The sequence below is a fragment of the Alosa sapidissima genome, chromosome 23, assembly GCF_018492685.1.
Source record: "Alosa sapidissima isolate fAloSap1 chromosome 23, fAloSap1.pri, whole genome shotgun sequence".
Taxonomy (NCBI): Eukaryota; Metazoa; Chordata; class Actinopteri; order Clupeiformes; family Clupeidae; genus Alosa; species Alosa sapidissima.
Window position 1 is genome coordinate 11,302,357 of NC_055979.1, and position 10,491 is coordinate 11,312,847.

General features: G+C 43.0%; 1 pseudogene; it reads right to left on the minus strand.

Annotated features, from left to right (window-relative positions):
- Positions 1 to 179: 179 nt before the first annotated feature.
- LOC121699035 lies at positions 180 to 7,016 on the minus strand (annotated as a pseudogene).
- Between the last annotated feature and the right edge of the window lie 3,475 nt (positions 7,017 to 10,491).

The window sequence follows — 10,491 nt, forward strand, 5'->3', positions numbered from 1 at the left end:
GTTGTATGGATTTAATTGAGTTAACAATTGAATTAAAATACTGTGGCTAAGGTATAATCTCCAATCTTTAACAAAATGTGCAAAAATCAACTCCACATTGTAGAAAAAGACACACCTTATTACTACATCAAGAAAGCAATCATCCCAAGCTACACGAAGAAGGACACCAACACCTAAACTGTAGCAATACGCAGCATTTTATTGCTTTAGGATAACAACATGGCTACAGAGCACCGTGCTACAAAAACAAAAAGAAAACGATCAAATGAGTGAACAAAACTCATCACTTAAAAAGGGGAGACAAAGGTTAGTACATTCAAAACAACATATCAGGAATTACAGACTTTTCACAATACACTGACTTGGTAAACACAAGAAAACATCTATCTATTGTCACGCAGGTCAGTTACCATCTGTTGGAGAATTTGACATTGAAATTTGGCCCTCTGTTCCCAATATCAACAACCCCTTACTCAGGCCCACTGTACTCGTCTTCAGTAAAACATGACCACTGTCTGGTGACCCCTCAATAGTGGCCTGTAGAAACAAAAATCTTTCTTGATGACCAATAATTACACAGTCATCAAATGTAGTAGACGTAGTCATCACTAACTCATTACATTTACGGGGGATTGACAATAAATTCAACATTTGCATGTTTTTGAAACGCAAAAGCCTAATTGTTGTGTTGTACAAGACATGTTAAGACTTTGGACCGTTAAGGTTCTTTTAGGACTTTGGACTGTTAAGGTTCTATTTCACAAAAAAAGTTGTAGATACATTACGAATAAATGTGAAGACAAACATGAATAAATACATGAAAAGGATATAGGCAGGTCTAGAAATTGAGTACAAGGCTCAATGTCACAACAGACATAAAAAACAGATTCTAAATGTATAACTAACATTGACTAATGTACTAGTAACAGCAGTGGTCCTCACTTACGTGGAGAGTTAGACCGCGACCTGGATCTGTATGCCCCGCGACCGTAGTACAGAGATGGGGACCTTCGCCTGTGATGAGACACAATGTGATTGGTCATCTCTTCACACTCGGACTGAAGCACACCTCAGTGGCCAGGGTCACCCAGCAACACGTCACAGATATGACCCGTGGCACCCTCCATATTACCATTTACATAATGGAGAGTACTTCAAGATAATCAGCTTTTCAGACACAGACTGGCTAATCAAAATACACTCTTTCCACTCACCTGTAGGACCGGTAGTAGTCCTGGTCATCGTAGCAGTCGTATCCCTGGTCACACCCTCGCTCGTAACCACGGTCGTAGTAATCACGACATCGGGAACTGCTGGAACCACCGCCACTAACGGACACCAAAGTAAAGACCCACAGTCAGATTGATTCACACCACAATCCAGACTGTTTTTGTGCACCGGATCCGACAAGAGCACATTTGGTCGTCAGCCATGAGAGCAGCCACACAGCCTGCCCAGTGGCCAAGGAGTTGTGTTTTGAAAACTAGCCACTGGTTTCTTTGAAGGATGCATAGTTTGATGCCAATATATCATACTTTGCTTAAAGGTAGGGTAAGTGATGCTAAATGATTTGTCTTGTTCTAACTTTTTATAACATTCAGTGAATATCTACTCAAGATCAGCTAGCTCTCTATTCTCTAAGAACATTGCAAAAAATGGTCTTCCTACACAGCCCTGGCTCCATGAATTGGAAACAAACAAAGTAAGGGCAGCCCGTCCCCGAAACAATAACAAAACACTCTGGAGTTTTTCAGGGAGCATGAGTGAGCTATTGCTCTAGTGTGTTTTGTTTCATCTTTGGTTTAAATATAATGTTGGACAAAAGCGTCTGCTAAGACACATTAACAAATTCAACAACACATCATCCAGCATTGCTAACCCTACATTTAAGAGGCTGAGCGAGGATCATTGCTGGTCAAACTAGATGTACCGCCGAGCGGTACAAAATATGACCGCCGCCCAGTCCAGCACATTTTTTCCACAAAAATAAATCACGTTGAAAGGCCTATATGATTCTGTCTCACTAAATTGCATTATCCACACAGTTCAGCGTGGGGGCTACAGATCAAAACGAAAAATGACGGTTCCATGCTATCCATGTGGGGGTACATGCCCACCAAGTTTTGAGTACCCCGGTCTTTCAGTGTCCCGGGAATCCTTGTTGGTGTACGTCACTAAATGTACACATAAATTATTTTATTGTAAGGCCCCCCATGAACGAAAGTACACAAAACTTGGCATGCATTCGGAGGGTGTCATAATGATCCTACACTTTTAATTTTGTGCAGTTTTGACCTTGTCAGCCAGAGATATTGTGATGAAAACACCTAATTTTTTGCTTTTTAATTTTTAACTAGGTGGCGCTCTTCATGAAATAAGTGGTAATGGGATGGGTTGACATGCCCCCTTAAGACCAACATACATAAAAAAGGTGGACCTCCTAGGCCCTACGGTTCTCGAGATATTCACAGAAAACTGTCTCCGGCCACCTACAGGCCAGTTGGGGTATAGTAACATAAATTAATTTATTGTGTGGCCCCCCATGAACGGAATTCCACAAAACTTGGCGTGCATACAGAGGGTGTCATAATGATCCTACACTTCCAATTTCGTGCAGTTTTGACTATGTTAGGTCACAGATACCTTCAATTACAACACCTCATTTTTACTTTTTTGTGTTTAACTAGGTGGCGCTATACATGAAATGAGTGGTTATGGAATGGGTTGACATGGCCCCTTGAGATCAACATACAAAAACATGGTCCTCCTAAACCCTACGGTTTTCGAGATATTCACAGAAAACTGTGTCTGCCCTACCCTCCTTTCGGGGGGTCCAGTCCAGCGGGGGGGCTACAGATCAAAACGAAAAACGATGGTTCCATGCTATCCATGTGGGGTTACATGCCCACCAAGTTTCGTGTACCCCGGTCTTTCAGTGTCCCGGGAATCATTGACGGAAATTTGGGCATGCGAAAAAGAAAAGAAAAAACCTATATGACCGCCGCTTCGCTGCACGGCGGTCATAATAACACATTTATAAAGAAATGCCCTATGAAGATGAACAGTTGTCATGTTAAAGTTTACAATTGACGACCGTTTGGTTCCAATCTCTGTTTTTAAAAACATTAAAAAGTTGTGCTATTTCAGGTAATATCAATCAACTTGCAGTTGTGTTGTTTTGATTGAGTAAAGACAAATCAAATAACAATACACAATTACATTTCTGCTCAAATTACTTGGAAAACAAAATGTAAAAAAATATTTATGTTTTTCTGTCTAATTCCAGAATATAATGCAATTTAAAATAGTTTCCAATTTGTCTCCAAAAAGTTTCCAGTGACTGTTCCTCTGGCACATCCAAAATCAAATATCTAAAAGTTAGGTGAAGATGTTTTTAAAAACCACTCACTAGGTGGGCCGACCCATGTAGATTCCTGGGGTGGGCATCTTCAATTAAAGCAAATGTCGCATTTTATGTAGTTTACCCGATTTATTGCAACAAAAACATATTTTTACAGGAAAAATTACAACAAGCCAGTAGATTTAGAGGGCAAGAGAATGATGAAGAAAAGTTCTTAACAATAGAGGCATAGAAGGGGCAAGTTTAATCTCATAAACATGACATGTTTGGTCAAAACTGTGTGCACCAATGTACAAAAGGCTTTCTTGTACTGTAAGTCTTCTATCATTTGTTGGGTGTGACAGAGATGCTTTCCTATCAGCAACGTTGTGTATATAAAACCTGCCTTTTTAAAAGGCAGTGCCCACTGGCCACCACATAGCCACCTCATAATTTTCAGATGAAAGATAAGAATGAAAAAATGAAAAGAAAAGAGTGTTCATCGCACCATTGTTTATGTTGGAACAAACGTGTCACTACGTTTTGTCCGGGCTGAACGCAACCAAGATTTCAGTCTGTCTGTGACATCATTCCTACTGTCTTATATGTACAGTACAACCATACTATTCCTGTAGAAAAAGAAGAGAGCATATACTACATTGACAACGGCACAGTCTTGCATTATTTCCTTTTTTTACCAAAGTAATCGCACGCTGCATTTGATCGCACCTCTTTAGCGTCTTCGCGATTTTCGAAGTAGACAAACGCGAAGCCCCTGGATCGTCGTGATTGTTGGTCATAGACGATGCTCACGTCTTCAAGAGGGCCATACTTGGAGAAGACTTCCCTCAAGTCCCGCTCGGTCGTGTACAGGCTCAGCCCGAAGACACCCAAACAACAGCTGGGATCTGGTTTCGCCTGCACAGAGGAGGTAGAGAGAAGAGAGTCATTTAGTCATTTGGTGGGTGTGATAGAGATGCTTTCCTATCAGCAACGTTGTGTATATAAAACCGGCCTTTTTTAAAGTAAAGAGAGAAGTGTCTCAAAGTTTTTTTCTTTTGATGGCCTTGGATTTTGCACAGGCGACCAATGAGAACAGGGAAAGAAACAGTTCTAGAGTCTATAAAACTTCAAACAAAGAAAATAAAAACATTTAAAATAAAGAAAAATAAAACTTCAAAGGGATATAGTAATGTAGTATTCTGTGCCATAACAGAGCCATCCTCTTATTAAAAACCCTTTTACACTATATATTAATTTAGCATACACTTTTATCCAAAGTAGATACAATTTACACAGAAAGAGGACAGAGCCTAAACTATAGGAAGAGAAAAATACCTCTACAGCTCGTAGATATTTTTTCACAGTGATTTCAGAGTGATTGAGCAATTGAGCTTACGCACTGAGACATGTCCACAACAGCAAACTAGTAACTTTTGGAGACATGAATGCACACGCACATATCCATGATTTGGAGTATATTTAGGCCATACAAGCAATGGTCATCACCATAGTGATCAAGTCACTGGAGCAGCCACTACTTCGATAAATGCTTCCCATTTAAAACACCCACTGCCTATATGCCTGACCTTTCTGCCAAGTTCTAACCAACCACAAAGAGATCTGACGCATTGGCTTGTGTGAAAGAAAACCATCCAGTGACGTCATCCAGTGACATCCTGCAGTGACTGTGGTCATCTGTCAGCACCATGTTAAATAGAACATGGCATTAAGCGACACTTGATCTTAGCTTTAATGACTCGTTCAAAAAACCTTTTCCATCCACTTAAGAGTCCATCTGTGGGACCGTGGGCGAAGTGGTTGGTAGCGAAGTGGTTAAGGAGCTGGGCTAGCATGCAGTAGCCAGAAAAGTTGTGGGTTCTTCCACTATTGTGTCCTTTAGCAAGGCACTTGACCCAGAGTTGTTCCAGGGACAATGGCCCTTGTAATATCATTGACGTAAGTCGCTTTGGATAAAAGCGTCTGCTAAATGAATAAATGTGAATCTAAATCTAAAAGGCCACAACAGAGAACTAAGAGAACATGGAAGCTCTGAATGTCATCACAACACTGTCCACTCCTGTGATCCTGGTATCTGTGGCTTGGCATGGCTGAAATCTTCGGGAAGCCACTAAGAAAAGCATGAAAGGCTGACTGACTCACACACATCACTGCAGATTGGTTTTTCACTTGTCTATAAATCAGAGTACCAGTAATGTGTAATTGCGTATACCATAAGGATCACATCAGTGGGGATTCAGCCAGACAGGCAAAATGATAAGACTGCACTCGGGTCTTTTGTTCCATGACTAGGTTATCTTTTACGTACTTGAAATATTCTCTTACAGATAGATATGCAAAAGAGAACTCTACGGTAGAGGTCGACACATATGGGTTTTTCTATGGGTGATGCCGATTATGTCTTGGCCATTTTTCCGTCAATAATCTCTTACAATTTGGCCGTATAATTTTCCCCTCTATAATCTCTTGTAATAATCCCTTACAAATGGATATGCAAAAGACAACTCTACAGGTCATTATATTGGGTTTTACAACCAGCTTTTGTAAAGTTGAACAAACACCATAACTGGAATCTAATGAAGTACTAGGCAATTACTGAACACATTTAACGATTTAAACAACCTATGCCACAAATAAAATATACATATGTCATATTAGGTGCTGCAAAATAGCAGGATGTTCCTATTTGGACCTTTACAGATTTTAAGTGACTAGAACAACAAGAGTTGTTAGCATGGGCATCAAAAGACCCTTTTCACTGGGCATGTGCCCCAGGAACTGCTGTGCCCCAGTAAATAAGTTAAGGTTTTTAACTAGCTCCTGTTGCCTCTTTGGCAGCAGATTATTATTATTATTATTATTATTATTATCACTAGATTGACCTGTGCCCCAGTATAGTTTTCGACCTAGTGACACCCCTGCATGTTAGTAAAGGTGGCTAAGTAGAGGGGCAGAGGCCTTGGTGTGGAGTGTACCAGGGTTCCTTACCCGGTTTCCGATGTGGCGTCGTCAGTTTGACATGGGGGAGTGGCTGTGGCTTCTCTGACGCCGGTACTCTCCGCTGTAGGAGCGTGAGCTAGAGCACCGCCGATAGGACCGTGAGCGTGAATAACGTCGCCGGGAACTCCTGTGGGAACGCGGAAATTTCAGCATATTTTAACGTTTATTTATTTTTACTCCATTACGGAGTAATACAGTAACAACAAAAAGAACAACATCAATTTAGATCACAGTTGAACTTCATGTTTAAAACGCATCCCTCAAATGTGTAACCTGTGCAAACTCCAATACTATATACAATGTATGTTTCAACAAAATCCATCACTAGACCGCACAACCACACTTCAGGAGAATTCATCTTTAACCTAACTACCCTCAACCCCTTTCACCTGGATTTAGACCTGGAGTAGGTCAGGGACTTTGAGTGGGATCAATGGGATCCATCCTTGGACTGAGCAGCTAAGCGGCTGTCAGATTTGGCTGAACCCCTTGGGTTAACACTCCTGGAGCCAGACCGGGACTCCTAAAGTAGCCAGAGAAACACGTAAAGAACCCCTGGTCCCTTGTGTGTGCGCCATATTGCCTGGACTGGACTGCTCTTTACATTTCATCTCTCCCTTACCTTGTTGGTTTGTATATTATGGTATTTGTTCATTTTCATTAGGATATTGCGCTGACATTATCAAAGTCAAAGTCTGCTTTATTGTCAATTTCTTCACATGTCAAGACATACAAAGAGATCGAAATTACGTTTCACTATCCCACGGTGGAGACAAGACATATTTTACCAATTAGGTCCACAGACAAACATAACATTCAAGTAAACAATATAAAAATTAAAAATAAGAAGGCACATACAATGAAGAAAATAAGAGCAGCAAAATTTGAGTTGAAAATGTGAAATTGTGCATACAGTAGACAGTCAATATAATAGTGCAAAAGTCAGGCCAATAAATGGCTGAGGTAGTTCTGTTTGACCTAAGTATGCAAGTGGCATAGTAGTGCAAGTTATGTAAGAGCAGCAGAAGTGTGTTCAGAAGTGTTTTCAGGACAACAACAACAAGTTGCAAAGTGTGCAAGTGTACAAGTGGAGTAGTGCAAGGCAGCCATTGTGGGTCCAAAGTCCAGGATGTTATGTAGCTGAGGGTGGAGGGGGGAGAGAGTTCAGCCTGGTGTATGAAGCTGTTGGTGAGTCTGGTGGTGCGGGAGCGCAGGCTTCTGTACCTCTTCCCAGAGGGCAGTTGATCAAACAAATTGTGAGCGGGGTGACTTGCATCACTCACAATTGTGGTCGCCTTGCGGGTGAGGTGTGAGAGAAAGTGGAATAGAACATTATGTCCAATATTCCAATATGTGGTTTAATGTTCTGCATTTCTCATTAGTGGGTCACTTTGATACTAAAAGTATGATTCTATGTAATGACTGTATGATATCTGTACTGTCCCTGAGTATATCTCTGTGTGACTGTTTTTAGAGATAAGCAGGAATATTATGACTTTGCAGTGTTTCACTGTTCTGCATGGCTGCGTCAGTAGCTATCTGCTCCGGATTGCCAGGCTGCCACTAATCAGGGTCTGATTCAGTGTAGTCCACGTGAGATGGGATGACCAACGCCATCTCCCGTCAGCCTGGAAGGATACTTAAACCCTAACTATTTCCTTGTCTAGTTAGAGCAGTTGATGGATCTTTAGGTGAAGTCATGCTGTCTCTCCCTTGATGCGCATCATTGTAAATAAACTCATGTTCCTGATTTTTCATACTATTGGTCTGACTGGGTCTCTATTAAATCTATGGTATCAAAATTACCATCAGGTGGGAGGTGTAAATGTCCTTCAGGGAGGGGAGTGAAGCACCAATAATCCTTCCAGCTGTGTTCACTATGCGCTGCAGGGCTTTCCTGTTGTATTCAGTGCAGCTTCCGCCCCACACAGCGATACAGCTGGAGTGGATGCTCTCAATGGTGCCTCGGTAGAATGTGGTCATGATGGCTGGTGGAGCACTTGCTCGCCTGAGTTTCCGCAGGAAGTACAGGCGGCGCTGAGCTTTCTTCGCCAGTGATGCAGTGTTGGTGGTCCAGGAGAGGTCTTCACTGATGTGCACCCCCAGGAATTTGGTGCTGCTCACTCTCTCCACCACAGCACCGTCGATGGTCAGTGGCAGGTGTTGGGTGTGACCTCTCCGGAAGTCAACAACAATCTCCTTGGTCTTGCTGACGTTCAGCAGGAGGTTGTTGTCCCTGCACCACGTGGTCAGAAGGTCGACCTCCAACCTGTATTGAGTCTCGTCGCCCTTGGTGATGAGACCCACCAGAGTTGTGTCATCAGCAAATTTTACTATGTGGTTGTTGCTGTAGGTTGCAGTGCAGTCATGCGTCAGCAGGGTGAAGAGCAGCGAACTGAGCACACAGCCTTGAGGGGCCCCCGTGCTCAGTGTGATGCTGCTTGAGATATTATTGCCAACACGTACTACTTGAGGCCTCTGACAGAGGAAGTCCAGTAGCCAGTTGCAGAGGTAGGTACTGAGTCCCAGTTTGTCAAGTTTGCAGATGAGTTGTTGTGGTATTATGGTGTTGAATGCAGAACTGAAGTCTATAAACAGCAATCTCACATATGAGTCTCTTTTTTCCAGGTGGGTGAGGGCTGGGTGGAGGGCAGAGCAGATTGCATCCTCTGTGGACCGTTTGGCTCTGTATGCAAACTGGAAGGGGTCCAGGGTGGGGGGGAGAATGGATTTGATGTGTGACATGACAAGCCGCTCAAAGCACTTCATGATGATGGGTGTCAGTGACATGGGGCGGTAGTCATTGAAGCAGGGTGGAGCAGTTTTCTTCGGCACAGGTATGATGGTAGCAGCTTTGAAACATGATGGGACGACGGCTTGCTTCAGGGAAGTGTTAAAGATGTCTGTGAAGACATCCTTAAGCTCCTCAGCGCAGTCCTTCAGCGCACGACCTGGGATGTTGTCTGGGCCTGCTGCCTTTTGGGTGTTGATAGCAGCAAGTGTCCTCTTCACGCTGTCGGCAGAGAGGCACAGGGGCTGCTCGTGTGGAGGGGGAGGGGTCTTCTGTGGGCAAGTGCTGTTTTGTGCTTCAAAGCGAGCAAAGAAGCGGTTCAGATTGTTGAGCAGAGGGATGTTGCTCTCACAGCTCTGTGGCGCGGGCTTGAAGTCTGTGATGGCCTGAATGCCCTGCCATAGGCTTTGTGCGTTCCTGCTGTCTTTGAAGTGGGTGGTTATCTTGTGAGTGTATTCCTTTTTTGCTTCCTTGATGCCACGGGACAGGTTGGCTCTTGCTGTTCTCATGCCAGCTTCATCCCCAGCTCTGTAGGCTTTGTCTCTGGCCCTCAACAGCCTGAGGACATCCCGTCAGCCATGGCTTCCAGTTAGCCCGAGTGATGATGTCTTTTGTGTGGGTCACATCATCAATGCACTTGGTGATGTAAGAGGTTACAGTGTCTGTATACTCCTCTATGTCTGTCTGGTTGTTGTAAGTGGCTGCCTGCTTAAACATTTCCCAGTCTGTTGTGTCAAAGCAGTCTTGAAGAGCATCAGAGGCTCCCTCAGGCCACACTTTTACCTGCTTGCGAACCGGTTTGTTTGCTTTCACTCTTTGTCTGTATGCGGGCATTAGTATAACAGTGATATGGTCAGAAAGTCCAATGTGGGGGAGGGGGGTGGCTTTGTATGCTCCTTTGTGTGTAGTGTAGACCAGGTCCAGGATGTTGTCTCCTCTTGTTGGAAAATCAACATGCTGGTGTAGCTTTGGAAGAACAGTTTTAAGATCTGCATGGTTAAAATCTCCAGCGAAGATGGTGAAACCGTCTGGGTGTGCCGTCTGTTGTTCACTGACAGCCTGGTACAGTTCACTAAGATCCGTGTTCCTATCGCTGTTATTGTTGGTAGGCGGGATGTATACTGCGACTAGCAGAATCGCAGTAATTTCCCTTGGCAGGTAAAAAGGACGGCATTTTATGATCATAAACTCCTTATTGTTCATTATTGCCAATTTCCTTAACATAGTCTTACCAACTTTTTAAAACTCTTAACTGTTATTTTTTTAAACTCTTAACTACTGTATTGTTTTTATTTGTAAGTCGCTTTGGACAAAAGTGTCTGCTAAATCATATGAACAC